This window comes from Rhinopithecus bieti, unplaced genomic scaffold, assembly GCF_001698545.2.
Source record: "Rhinopithecus bieti isolate Rb0 unplaced genomic scaffold, ASM169854v2 scaffold_30197, whole genome shotgun sequence".
NCBI classification, from domain to species: domain Eukaryota; kingdom Metazoa; phylum Chordata; class Mammalia; order Primates; family Cercopithecidae; genus Rhinopithecus; species Rhinopithecus bieti.
Window position 1 is genome coordinate 103,409 of NW_016813024.1, and position 13,922 is coordinate 117,330.

The 13,922-nt window shown below is 46.7% G+C and overlaps 2 pseudogenes; both read right to left on the reverse strand.

Annotated features, from left to right (window-relative positions):
• Nucleotides 1-574: 574 nt before the first annotated feature.
• Nucleotides 575-2,908, reverse strand: LOC108512354 (transcription initiation factor TFIID subunit 4-like; annotated as a pseudogene).
• A 2,733-nt stretch (nucleotides 2,909-5,641) lies between these two features.
• LOC108512355 (putative uncharacterized protein MGC34800) lies at nucleotides 5,642-13,160 on the reverse strand (annotated as a pseudogene).
• Nucleotides 13,161-13,922: the final 762 nt, after the last annotated feature.

Consider the following 13,922-nt stretch of genomic DNA (forward strand, 5'->3'; position numbering starts at 1 on the left):
GAGACAGAGTCACACGTTATCCCCCAGGCTGGAGTGCAGTGGTGTGGTCTGCAACCTCTGCCTCTTAGGTTTAAGAGATTCTCATGCCTCAGCTTCTGGAGTAGCTGGGATTACAGGTGCCTGCCACCACACCAGCTAATTTTTTGTATTTTTAGTAGAGCCAGGGTTTCACCATGTTGGCCAGGTTGGTCTCCAACTCCTGACCTCAGGTGAGCCCCCTGCCTCAGCCTCCCAAAGTGCTGGGATTATAGGTGTGAGCTACCGTGCCCGCCCGGAAATACTGTCTTATTATTGCATAGTTTTAATAATGTAAAATATTTACTCACAACTGCTTATAATATTGTCAATAACTGATGATGATATTTTGTCTGTAACTTGTTCTCTAATCATTGGGCTACAGACCACACTAGAAAATAACTGTCCGCAAAGCAGCTACAAACATTTAAATTTTAAGAAAAAGCTTGTTACTGACAGGTACTTGTACACACAAAGCATGCTATCTTTCCCAATAGAACTTCACATTGCATTGAAATAATCCACTTACTTATAGTAAAACAAATCTTGCTTTAAAAAGTTTACCTAGCCAGATGTATTCCGAAGTAAACTTTATTTAAGGTTGGGGCTATTGTATTGCCTGTTGCCCACATAATCTTAACATTATAAATACGTCAGAGGAAGACACCGTCATAGTACACAGCATTTGGACTACTAAACCACTTCTTTTAAGATGAAGAGTTCTAAACACATAGTTCAAGTGTCTAATTCGAGCAAAACCAGCAAGTGAGTTTCACTGGAATACTGCAGGGGACGCCCTTTCTCCCTCTAGGGACTATTAGGTTTTAAGAGAAAAAAAGTGAGGATTGTCTGGGCGCTTTCTGTTCCTGCGGCCGTTTTCCAGTCTTTTTTTTTTTTTTACTTAAAAGTTTGCAGAGTTCTCAAGAACAGTCAGATTCACTGTGGAAGGACCCGAGTCCCATGTGTTCAGCTAGTTTATACCCTCTCCTTGTTCTCCTGGGTGACCTGGCGAATGGACGCTGCCTGCTGTGCAGGCTGCTGAGGTGCTTTGTCCAAGCTGACAATGGGAGGGCTGTTTTGCGCGTTTTGCATCCTAGGGTACCCAGAGGGATGGTGCAGCAGCCAAAACTTTCAGGGATCTGGGAAAAGCCTCTGTTCTGAATGATGGAAATCTCATTGTTCTTTATGGCAAGCTCCTGGGAGAGAGCTGCAGCAGGCTGTTTCCAAAAATTGGGGTCTCCATTCATTATTCGGGCTGCCAGATCCTTCTGGAATGTTTCAGAGAACTTCAGGCCATCACCCCCTAGCAGAGTCACGGACTGTTCCACCAAGGCAGCTCGCCTTGGGGGAGGGCATGAGGGTCCTTATTCCACATGTTAGTGCCAAGTGTACCTGGAGGTTGCCCTTGGTGGTGAAGGCCCTGCCTCAGATGGCGCCGCTGAATGGCTTCTCCCCAGTGTGGGTGCCCTCCTGGAGCTGCAGGGCACCCGCGGCGCCACAGGGGAGGGGGCAGCAGCGGCGCGAAGCCCGGGCCCATCCCTGTCTTAAGTCCAGCGGTGTCCTGGACTCCCCCCGCAGCATCGGGCCCTGCCCGGCCTGATGGCCTCGTGGTGACCTTGAGCTCCACCTGTGATCATGGTGTGCGCGGCGCTGGAGACCCGCGCTGGCCTGTGGAGGGCCCTCCTCTCTACTGATGAACTGCAGGCTAAAAGGGGACTTTCTTTGCCGACCGGCGTAGGCGGCGGGGGCGGTGGTCAGGTCCTGGCGACTAGTGGCCGGGGCAGGCGGGCGGGCTGTCCAGCCTCTGGGTCCTGAGCGCTATTTCCTGGGCTCCTCCAGGTTGCCCGGGCCAGGAACTTGGGGCGGAAGCGCTTGCCCAGCACCAGGGCAGGTTCTGTGCCCGGGTCTTCCGCAGCGACAGGTTGGGCGCTGGCCCTTGCAGCGCTTCGCCAGGGGGACAGCTACAGGAGACACTGACTGTGGCGCGATGCCGACCAGCGGGCAGGGAAGACGCTGCCAGGAGGGCTGAGGCAGAAGAAGGCTTGGCAGGCTTGGCGCTGATCTCAAGAGGGGCGACCCGCGACGCTGGAGGCAGGGGCGAGGTTGGTTCTGCGCTGGGGTGGCCAAGGCTAAGAGTCAGGAGGAGCCGCTGCGGAGTGGGGGGCGCTGGAGCGGGTGCAGGCTGGGACAGGAACCGGGAGCCCGAGCTCGCGGGGTCGGCAGGGACCCGGGCAAACAGCCGGAGCGCCGGGCGCGGGTTCAGCAGGGGCAGCTGGCTGGGCCAGGGCTAACGCGCTCGGGGCTGAGCGAGGGCTGCAACCGCAGCGGTACCTAAGGTCCCCGGGGCTGCGGATCTACTGCATGAGCTGTCTCTGGAGGCCCTGCCTGAGCCGGGCCAGGAGCCGCTCCAGGATCCCGGCACAGCCACCCAGCCGCCTGCCTGCGGGCGCCCTGGAGGAACCGCGCCTGCGCCACCTGGTGCTCAGCGGCTTCTCCAGCTCCTGCGGTGCTGGGCGCTGGGGCCTCCGGCGGGGCCTAGCGCGGTTCCCCGAAGTCTCTGCTTCTACAGGCTGGGCATGCTTCTCCGCCGGCCTCGCCTTGCCTTCCTGGCTGGCTCCTCAGAGACCACTCTCTTGGCCTGGTAGCCAGGAGAGGTGGCAGGAGAAAGTTCCGGATTCCTCGGCGGGTGGGGCCCTAGGCTGTGTGCAGTGAGATCAGCAGGGGCGGGGTTCCCCAGCTCTTCTGCTCTAGGAAGTCTGGCCCCTGGAGCTCCGCAGTTTCTAGCTGTAGTTGGTCTCTGGCCTGCTGCTGCTCTCCACCTGCTGTTTGGGTCGTGGGGCTTCCCCAGTGGCCTGCTGGGGAGTCCCCGCGGGGCCAGCAGCTCCTCCTCCATCTTGAGGAGTGGGGCTTGGCCTGCTTGCACCCAGACAGGCTGTCATTGGTGCCTGTTAACCATCTACACACACACGTATGCACACACAACAGCTCACTGTGACGTGTGCATGCGTCACAAACACATACATATGTTCAGACACAATCTGGTTGTCTGAAAGATTAAACAGCTCAGATAACTACCAAGAAAACAGAGTAGTCAGGGAACATCTCTGAGTTAACAGAAGGGAAGATAAGAAATAAGGTTGCTAGAACTGCTTATGTAATAAATGTAAACCAAAAGATGCATATTTTAATACATCCGATGTTATAGCAAAATTCTAACTTATGCTCCAGCATCCCTGCCTTCAGGTCATCATTCAGAGCATCCGTTTATGCTGAATTCCAGTGATACTGAAAATTTCTCGATTCACAGCAAATTGGAAGCAGCGATCACAAATCTCTATCTGTATTAAATAGTCACACTGTCAGGAGATTAACCTTCAGTAGAGACGGAACTATTTTATGTTAGAATATGGTATACTTCTGACATGATTTTAGTGTATAATGTTTAAGAAACGAAGAAAAGCCAACAGTTACAATTCTTTAAATTTGATTACTTCAAAATATATTCATCCTAGAAAATTCCCTTGTATGAGTTTCCCCAAAATGCTGAATATGTGAGTCATTGCTTCATTTAATTCTCCTTTCTGTATGTAATATATTTTAGAATTTTAGCTGTTAATTTATTACTGTTTTATGTTTTCAAATTATAAAGAGCTATCTGTAACCAGTATTTCAAAGTATTCCCCANATTGTTTTATCTTAAGACAAACAAAACATTGTTTTTTTCATTTTCCTTAGAGCATGATTCATGAAATACTTTACATAATTTTAAATGTTCAAATTATAAACAAACCTTTCGAATACAAAATATAAAAGTCCAATAGCATACATTAAAAGTTTGCAATCACATTACAGAAACAGTATCTTTTTTTTTTTTTTGAGACAGAGTCACACGTTATCCCCAGGCTGGAGTGCAGTGGTGTGGTCTGCAACCTCTGCCTCTTAGGTTTAAGAGATTCTCATGCCTCAGCTTCTGGAGTAGCTGGGATTACAGGTGCCTGCCACCACACCAGCTAATTTTTTGTATTTTAGTAGAGCCAGGGTTTCACCATGTTGGCCAGGTTGGTCTCCAACTCCTGACCTCAGGTGAGCCCCTGCCTCAGCCTCCCAAAGTGCTGGGATTATAGGTGTGAGCTACCGTGCCCGCCCGGAAATACTGTCTTATTATTGCATAGTTTTAATAATGTAAAATATTTACTCACAACTGCTTATAATATTGTCAATAACTGATGATGATATTTTGTCTGTAACTTGTTCTCTAATCATTGGGCTACAGACCACACTAGAAAATAACTGTCCGCAAAGCAGCTACAAACATTTAAATTTTAAGAAAAGCTTGTTACTGACAGGTACTTGTACACACAAAGCATGCTATCTTTCCCAATAGAACTTCACATTGCATTGAAATAATCCACTTACTTATAGTAAAACAAATCTTGCTTTAAAAGTTTACCTAGCCAGATGTATTCCGAAGTAAACTTTATTTAAGGTTGGGGCTATTGTATTGCCTGTTGCCCACATAATCTTAACATTATAAATACGTCAGAGGAAGACACCGTCATAGTACACAGCATTTGGACTACTAAACCACTTCTTTTAAGATGAAGAGTTCTAAACACATAGTTCAAGTGTCTAATTCGAGCAAAACCAGCAAGTGAGTTTCACTGGAATACTGCAGGGGACGCCCTTTCTCCCTCTAGGGACTATTAGGTTTTAAGAGAAAAAAAGTGAGGATTGTCTGGGCGCTTTCTGTTCCTGCGGCCGTTTTCCAGTCTTTTTTTTTTTTTACTTAAAAGTTTGCAGAGTTCTCAAGAACAGTCAGATTCACTGTGGAAGGACCCGAGTCCCATGTGTTCAGCTAGTTTATACCCTCTCCTTGTTCTCCTGGGTGACCTGGCGAATGGACGCTGCCTGCTGTGCAGGCTGCTGAGGTGCTTTGTCCAAGCTGACAATGGGAGGGCTGTTTTGCGCGTTTTGCATCCTAGGGTACCCAGAGGGATGGTGCAGCAGCCAAAACTTTCAGGGATCTGGGAAAAGCCTCTGTTCTGAATGATGGAAATCTCATTGTTCTTTATGGCAAGCTCCTGGGAGAGAGCTGCAGCAGGCTGTTTCCAAAATTGGGGTCTCCATTCATTATTCGGGCTGCCAGATCCTTCTGGAATGTTTCAGAGAACTTCAGGCCATCACCCCTAGCAGAGTCACGGACTGTTCCACCAAGGCAGCTCGCCTTGGGGAGGGCATGAGGGTCCTTATTCCACATGTTAGTGCCAAGTGTACCTGGAGGTTGCCCTTGGTGGTGAAGGCCCTGCCTCAGATGGCGCCGCTGAATGGCTTCTCCCCAGTGTGGGTGCCCTCCTGGAGCTGCAGGGCACCCGCGGCGCCACAGGGGAGGGGCAGCAGCGGCGCGAAGCCCGGGCCCATCCCTGTCTTAAGTCCAGCGGTGTCCTGGACTCCCCCCGCAGCATCGGGCCCTGCCCGGCCTGATGGCCTCGTGGTGACCTTGAGCTCCACCTGTGATCATGGTGTGCGCGGCGCTGGAGACCCGCGCTGGCCTGTGGAGGGCCCTCCTCTCTACTGATGAACTGCAGGCTAAAAGGGGACTTTCTTTGCCGACCGGCGTAGGCGGCGGGGCGGTGGTCAGGTCCTGGCGACTAGTGGCCGGGGCAGGCGGGCGGGCTGTCCAGCCTCTGGGTCCTGAGCGCTATTTCCTGGGCTCCTCCAGGTTGCCCGGGCCAGGAACTTGGGGCGGAAGCGCTTGCCCAGCACCAGGGCAGGTTCTGTGCCCGGGTCTTCCGCAGCGACAGGTTGGGCGCTGGCCCTTGCAGCGCTTCGCCAGGGGGACAGCTACAGGAGACACTGACTGTGGCGCGATGCCGACCAGCGGGCAGGGAAGACGCTGCCAGGAGGGCTGAGGCAGAAGAAGGCTTGGCAGGCTTGGCGCTGATCTCAAGAGGGGCGACCCGCGACGCTGGAGGCAGGGGCGAGGTTGGTTCTGCGCTGGGGGTGGCCAAGGCTAAGAGTCAGGAGGAGCCGCTGCGGAGTGGGGGGCGCTGGAGCGGGTGCAGGCTGGGACAGGAACCGGGAGCCCGAGCTCGCGGGGTCGGCAGGGACCCGGGCAAACAGCCGGAGCGCCGGGCGCGGGTTCAGCAGGGGCAGCTGGCTGGGCCAGGGCTAACGCGCTCGGGGCTGAGCGAGGGCTGCAACCGCAGCGGTACCTAAGGTCCCCGGGGCTGCGGATCTACTGCATGAGCTGTCTCTGGAGGCCCTGCCTGAGCCGGGCCAGGAGCCGCTCCAGGATCCCGGCACAGCCACCCAGCCGCCTGCCTGCGGGCGCCCTGGAGGAACCGCGCCTGCGCCACCTGGTGCTCAGCGGCTTCTCCAGCTCCTGCGGTGCTGGGCGCTGGGGCCTCCGGCGGGGCCTAGCGCGGTTCCCCCGAAGTCTCTGCTTCTACAGGCTGGGCATGCTTCTCCGCCGGCCTCGCCTTGCCTTCCTGGCTGGCTCCTCAGAGACCACTCTCTTGGCCTGGTAGCCAGGAGAGGTGGCAGGAGAAAGTTCCGGATTCCTCGGCGGGTGGGGCCCTAGGCTGTGTGCAGTGAGATCAGCAGGGGCGGGGTTCCCCAGCTCTTCTGCTCTAGGAAGTCTGGCCCCTGGAGCTCCGCAGTTTCTAGCTGTAGTTGGTCTCTGGCCTGCTGCTGCTCTCCACCTGCTGTTTGGGTCGTGGGGCTTCCCCCAGTGGCCTGCTGGGGAGTCCCCGCGGGGGCCAGCAGCTCCTCCTCCATCTTGAGGAGTGGGGCTTGGCCTGCTTGCACCCAGACAGGCTGTCATTGGTGCCTGTTAACCATCTACACACACACGTATGCACACACAACAGCTCACTGTGACGTGTGCATGCGTCACAAACACATACATATGTTCAGACACAATCTGGTTGTCTGAAAGATTAAACAGCTCAGATAACTACCAAGAAAAACAGAGTAGTCAGGGAACATCTCTGAGTTAACAGAAGGGAAGATAAGAAATAAGGTTGCTAGAACTGCTTATGTAATAAATGTAAACCAAAAGATGCATATTTTAATACATCCGATGTTATAGCAAAATTCTAACTTATGCTCCAGCATCCCTGCCTTCAGGTCATCATTCAGAGCATCCGTTTATGCTGAATTCCAGTGATACTGAAAATTTCTCGATTCACAGCAAATTGGAAGCAGCGATCACAAATCTCTATCTGTATTAAATAGTCACACTGTCAGGAGATTAACCTTCAGTAGAGACGGAACTATTTTATGTTAGAATATGGTATACTTCTGACATGATTTTAGTGTATAATGTTTAAGAAACGAAGAAAAGCCAACAGTTACAATTCTTTAAATTTGATTACTTCAAAAATATATTCATCCTAGAAAATTCCCTTGTATGAGTTTCCCCAAAATGCTGAATATGTGAGTCATTGCTTCATTTAATTCTCCTTTCTGTATGTAATATATTTTAGAATTTTAGCTGTTAATTTATTACTGTTTTATGTTTTTCAAATTATAAAGAGCTATCTGTAACCAGTATTTCAAAGTATTCCCCAAAAGACGACACAACCATCACTAATCTTTTAAAGAACAATGATTCACTAACAGATGGTATTTTGACATTCATGTTGCTCTATGATAAATACCTTAAAGATACATTTATGGGCATCTCATTATCATTATGGATAAATAGTTCCAATTTTTAGTTGAATTACTCCACCTCATCAAAAAGTGAAAGATAAATTAAGAAAATTACTTTATTTTAAGAAGCATACTGTCAATAATATTAAGTAGAAAAGGAGTCAACCGAAGGTTAAAGAGGTTACTTGTACTTTTAAAGAGTCTTTTGTGCTTTATCCAAGTTTGTTCATACAGAAAAATCAGAATAATATTTGTTAGGGAAGATGATGATAATGCCAGTACTCATCATGACACACAGTGATGGTGAGAATGAGAAGCAACTGAAACCAGAAGAAGACTGGAAAAAGGGCAAGGGGACACTACTCCTTAGTTTACACTTGGAAATAGAAGTTTATTAGCTGAGTTTTACCCTAAACTCATCATCCTGAGACTTGTTTCTACAAATTGAAATATAATAAATATAATGACCTGGTTCTGAACACCTGTTAAAACAATCACACTAAATAATTAACATAATTTTTTTTTTTTTTGAGATGGAGTCTCACTCTGTCGCCCAGGCTGGAGTGCAGTGGCCGGATCTCAGCTCACTGCAAGCTCTGCCTCCTGGGTTCATGCCATTCTCCTAATTAACATAATTTTAAGAAAATGAGATAAGTGAAAATATGTGAAGGCAATTTAAAGAGAAATATGACAGTCTTATTAAATGACATACTTATTTTATAAAGTGTTATAAAATATTCATCTTGTAGTATTTCTGCACACTTTTACTTGACATATTTTGTTAAGTCAACATGTGAATCACAAAATACATAAAATCTCCTTTCTCTTAATGCTTTTACATACCATGATTTTATTTTGCTATAGGATGAATGTTTATGCCTTTCCCCCAAAATTCATATGTTGAAACCTAACACCCAGTGTGATGGCATTTGGAGGTGGGGTATTTGGGAGGTGATTAAGTAATGAGGGTGGAGCTATAACAGTTATCTAATGTTATATAACAAATTTCCCTAAAATTCAATAGCTTGGTTAAATAATTTTATTATCTGTCATGGTTTCTATGGATCAGAAATTTGAGAGCAACTTGGCTGTAGAGTTATGACTTCAGATCTCTCATGAGTTTTAAATCAGATTTTAGTCAAGGGTGATGTCATTGAAAGACTTGACTGGGGTTGGAGGATCCCCTTGTAAGATGACTCAGTTACATGGCTATTGGCAGGAGGTCTGTGTTCCTTTCCACCTAGACCCCTCCACAGGTCTGCTTGAGTATCCTGCTTGAATTTCCCCCAGAGCTAGGGACCCAGCACTCCTACTCAATTTTTGAAATAGTTTTAGTAGGAATCTTACTAGATCATCTTTATACAACTGGTAAAATTTGGTTGTGAATTCATCTGGTCCTGGGATTTTTCTAGTTGGTAGGCTTTTTACTACTGATTCAATATCAGAACTCATTTTAAGTCTGTTAAGGAATTCAATTTCTTCCTAGTTAAATCTTGGGAGGTTGTAGGTTTCCAGGAAATTTATCCAATTCTTCTGTTTTGTAGTTTGTGTTTGCACAGAAGTTTTGTGTGCATGTGTGTGTGTGTGCGTGTTTTTTAAATCTCAGTAGTTTTGTATTTCTGTGGGGTAGGTGGTAATGTCCCCTGTGTCATTTATCATGTTTATTTAGATCTTCTCTTTTGAATCTTGGATTTTTCTCATTGGTCTAACTAGCAGTCTATTAATCTTATTTATTCTTTCAAATTATTTCCCATTATTTTCAAAGATTTTCTACATTTATTCCTTAATTTTATTTTTTACCCTAAAGTCATTCAGGAGCAGGTTGTTTGAGTTCCATGTAATGGTATGGTTGTTAGAGATTTTCTTAGTACTGTTTTATTTCTGTTTTATTGCAGTATGTTTTTAGAGTGTGTGTGGTATGCTTTTGGTTTTTAAAAATTTGCTAAGGATTGTTTTATGGCTGAATGTCTGTTCAATTTTAGATTATGTGCCATGTGCAGATAAGAAGAAGGTGTATTCTGTTGTTTTGGGGTGGAGAGTGCTCCAGAAGTCTATTAGGACCATTAGGTAGGTGTTAAGGTCCCAAATATCTTTGTTAGCTTTCTGCCTCGATGATCTGTCTAATATTGTCAATGGGGTATTGAAGTCTCCCACTACTTTTGTGTGATTATCTCAGTCTTTTTGTAAGGCTGTAAGATCCTGCTTTATGAATCTGGGTGCTCCTGTATTGGGTGCATATATATTAAGGACAGGTGTTTTTCATTATGTCCTTCTTTGTCTTTTCTGTTCTTTGTTGGTTTGAGGTCTGTTTTGACTGAAATTTGAATAGCAACCCCTGCTTTATTAGTTTTCCTTTTGCTTGGTAGATTTTTCTCCATCCCTTTATTTCAAGCCTGTGAATGTTATTGTATCCAAGATGGGTCTCTTGAAGATATAGTTGAATCTTGCTTCTTTACCCAAGTTGCTACTCTACCTTTTAATTGGGGGGCATTTAGCCTGTTTATATTCAAGTCTGTTTTGTGAGGTTGAAAGTAACACCCAGCATTCTCAAGTTTAACATGGGAGGATGCACTTAGCTATGGGTTTGCTTATGTTTACAATTCAACCATTTTTCATTTACAATCCCTGTGTGCACAAATACAACTGTAAACATAAGTCATTTATTTGGAAAATAACTCCTGTTAGCTATGCAGTCTGAAGCCAGTTATTTAAGCTGCCCATACTTGAATTTTGTCATTGGTAATTTAGGAGCACAATACCTACCCCCCACTGGCTGTTGAGAGATTAAATGAGATGTGTATAAACTGCCTACCACATGGGGAGTCTCAAATGATAGCTCTAAGACAGTAAAAGGAAAGAGAGTGGGAGGGACCCCGGTTGTGGTCCACTCACTCAGGCGTGTGGGCCGTCTGCCTCCTATGACTCCCTCTACCTCTGTACATCCCTGGCTGCAAGTGGTCCCCAGTTGGGTCCCTCTGCTTGTCCCCTGGGACCTGACTGCAGAGACCATTGTCCCTTGCCCCTTGTGAGCTCTAGGAGTTTGGCAGATCTAATGAAGACCTGGTTTTCAGTTTTGCGTGCTGTAAACCTTGATTTCCTTGCATGATGTAAACCTTGATTTGACCACAAGTTAAAACTGAGTCATCAAAGCTGAAGCTGGGCTGTGACTGCCGGTCAGAGTTCTTAGAGGATTTCACAGCAACGTGAAAGCTCTTCCAAACTACCCCTCCTTCTTAAAGTGTCTGCTAGACACAGTGACTTCCTTTCAAAGTCCGTGCCACATTCTGCTTTTCCCTGCACAGCCAGCCAGAAAAACCCAAATTAAAAGTCCCTCAGGAGAACGACAGTGTGGATAGATTGCTGTTTGGGGAACATGGCCAGTCTGCCCTATTCACAGAGTGGCGCATTCAGCCTGTCAGACACGCCACATGCTGCTGCGTTCACTTGATGATGATTACACGAGGAGCAGCATTCTGAAGGAAGGGTCTGCCCAGCCACTAGCAGCTGATTTATTATTTATATACAATTAAAGGTCAGGGTTCAAATGAATGCTGGCATCTGGGAAAAGCCATTATTCATGTATGGATCAGACTGAATATTTGTCATTTCTCTGGTGACTTCACATACTACCTGTGCCTTGAGACTCAAATTATATTAAGCAGATGCTTTAAATCTTTTATTTAGTTTAATTTTGATCTTATTCCACTTTTCAGATTATCGGGGCTCGTTTAAAATTAGCCCTTGCTGCTTCTTCATATATTAAAACAGGAAAGGAGGGGAATTTCTTTTTAGAATGTATTGCATGCTAAAGATGAATGCAAATGATTCGACTATGATTCTTAGTGACCCACTATTAACATAGTAGAAAACTCAGTACATTAATGCAATACCTCTTTTCACATCATTACTCCTAATGGAACTGTTACCAGGATAATAGCTTGACCTGTAGCTATAGATTTAGGTAGCAAAAATGCATTCTGTCTCCTCGATACCTCTATTCACAGAGCATATTGACTGTTTGCAGATCAATGCAGTGACAGTCTTTTGGCCTTGTTCTTGAGGCCTCATCTGCTATCATAATGGAGAGAATAGGATTTCGTCTTCAATAGGGAAATTCCAGTTAAAGTCTCTTTTAAGTTTAGATACAATCCATGAACTGGAGTGTCAATAATGTGTCCGGTGGAAAGATTTATTTGTGTAGGTATTTTTTGAAAAGCCTATTGCTGCACCTTCAAAGATCTTAGACACAGACCCAGGAGACGGTGATTTTCTTGGCTTCCTTCTATTGAAACCAAGTAAGTTTTCATTGAAACTAGAAAAAAATAACCAGACACAGTTGACCTTTTAGTGACTGAGAGAATATTTGAGCTCAAGGTTGGACTAGAAGGGTCTGGTCTGAACCTCCTCATGACGTGGGAGCAGAGTCCACAGTCTCCTTTGGCTTTTCTTAAACTTCTTGCCCGCACACATGGGAATCATTCCATGTGGTGTAGTCCAAATCCACTTTGTTAATTTGGAGCCATGACTTTCTAATGTGTGCTAATTTGGACACATGCATTTCACAACCCAAGAAAAGAGGGGTTGCTATGGAAATTAACTGTATGAATAATATTACAAGGGGAGAGATGCTTACCTGCTAAGACAGTGGATTCAGCCATTTTTGTAGCACACATTTATATATATATAAATAGGATGCTAAATGCAAATATTTTGTTCTGTTTATTGAAACAGGACTTCAAGACCCTTTTGGAAATTATCTGATTAGTAAATGTTCTTGTGGACATTTGAAGGCAATAAGACCTTGCTTCTTTAAATAGATCCTATTAATTAAAGACTTCCTGCTAATTCAGATAGACCATTTTTCCCCAGTTAGTCTAAATTTGTAAGCTAATGTATTTGCTTCCATTAGAAACAAAACTGGAAAATTTGTTTGCTTATTTATCAAATACTTGAGTTCTTCTTCAGAAAAAGGCACTAGTAGGTGCTTTGAGGGAGACAAAACAGATGAAGACCCTGAAGTTACTTAGAATCTAGTGGCAGAGATTTGAAAGCATGTGCACCCCCAGGGATAGCCTTTCCTCGGCACATCCCCACCTTGCTCTCCCGGTCCCCCCATATCATACATTGGGCAGCCTGGTTGATTTTCTCCCCAGTCATTAATTCTGCTTTCTAAGCATCACTGCCCCTCTCTGCAGGTGGGGCTTCAATGGAACCTTTCCACTGAGACTCTTATCATAGCCCTACATCTTCCTCTCACTCCCCAGTCCCACTGTCATCCTGATCACTTCTCTGTCCACATGACAGATGGCCTAGCCTATGTAGTCGCTGGACCTCATTCATGGTGACATTCACCTCTGCTGCATTTCAGCCCTGCACTGTTGGCCACACCTTATCATCCTCACATGCATCTGCTCCTCAGCTGCTGCTGCATGTTCCAGTATCTCAGGGGACAATTCTTCCAGCTCCGTGACCCCTGCTTGCCAACCCATTGACATCTGCATTCCCTGATCTCTATAGATATCTCCAAGCCCGTGAGTCTTTTTCTGTCTTCACGTCCTTCCATCCTTCCTAGATTTGGGGGGTGAAGGAGATGGGAAGGAGTAGAGAGGTGAGTTCATTCATGCCAGGTCACACCTTCAGCATCTTCAAGGGATTATATCTTTGTTCGTCTGCCAAAACTGTCCAGCAAAATCCTGAGCCTAGACCAGCCCTATCATCCATTGTCCTAAAGGAGCTGCAGGGGACTGAGGTGGAAAGCCTGTAGCCTGTTGCCACACTGCATAGCCCTTCCCCATAGCTCATCTGCAGCTTGGCAGCTGTATTAGTTGTCTGTGGTCTGCTTCCTCTCCGATTCTTCTCAGAGACGATCCCTCACCTCCCCTACACCCTCCATCCTCCAGAGTCCCTCGCCCCTGAGCCCACTGAGGCCTCAGGAGTGTTTGCTCCAGCCTAGAACCACTTCTGAATCGACCATCTTCCCTTCCCGTGGGTTCAGAAAATGACGTTTCCCTCCTTCTGTTAGAGGAAGCCCCTTCATATCTATTCCAGATCCATCAGCCCCAGCCCTCCCCCCAGGGTGGTGCCTTTGACCATCTCCTCTTTTTCCCTATATCCTGCTCTCTCCTCCTACACCACTGCTCCCTCAGCCTGCACCCCACACCCAAGTCCCCATCCCTTGGCCCTCCTGTCTCCCCTCTTCTTCTGCCCTCCCCTCTGGACCAGATGTCCTGAGAGTGGCCACACTTCCTGGC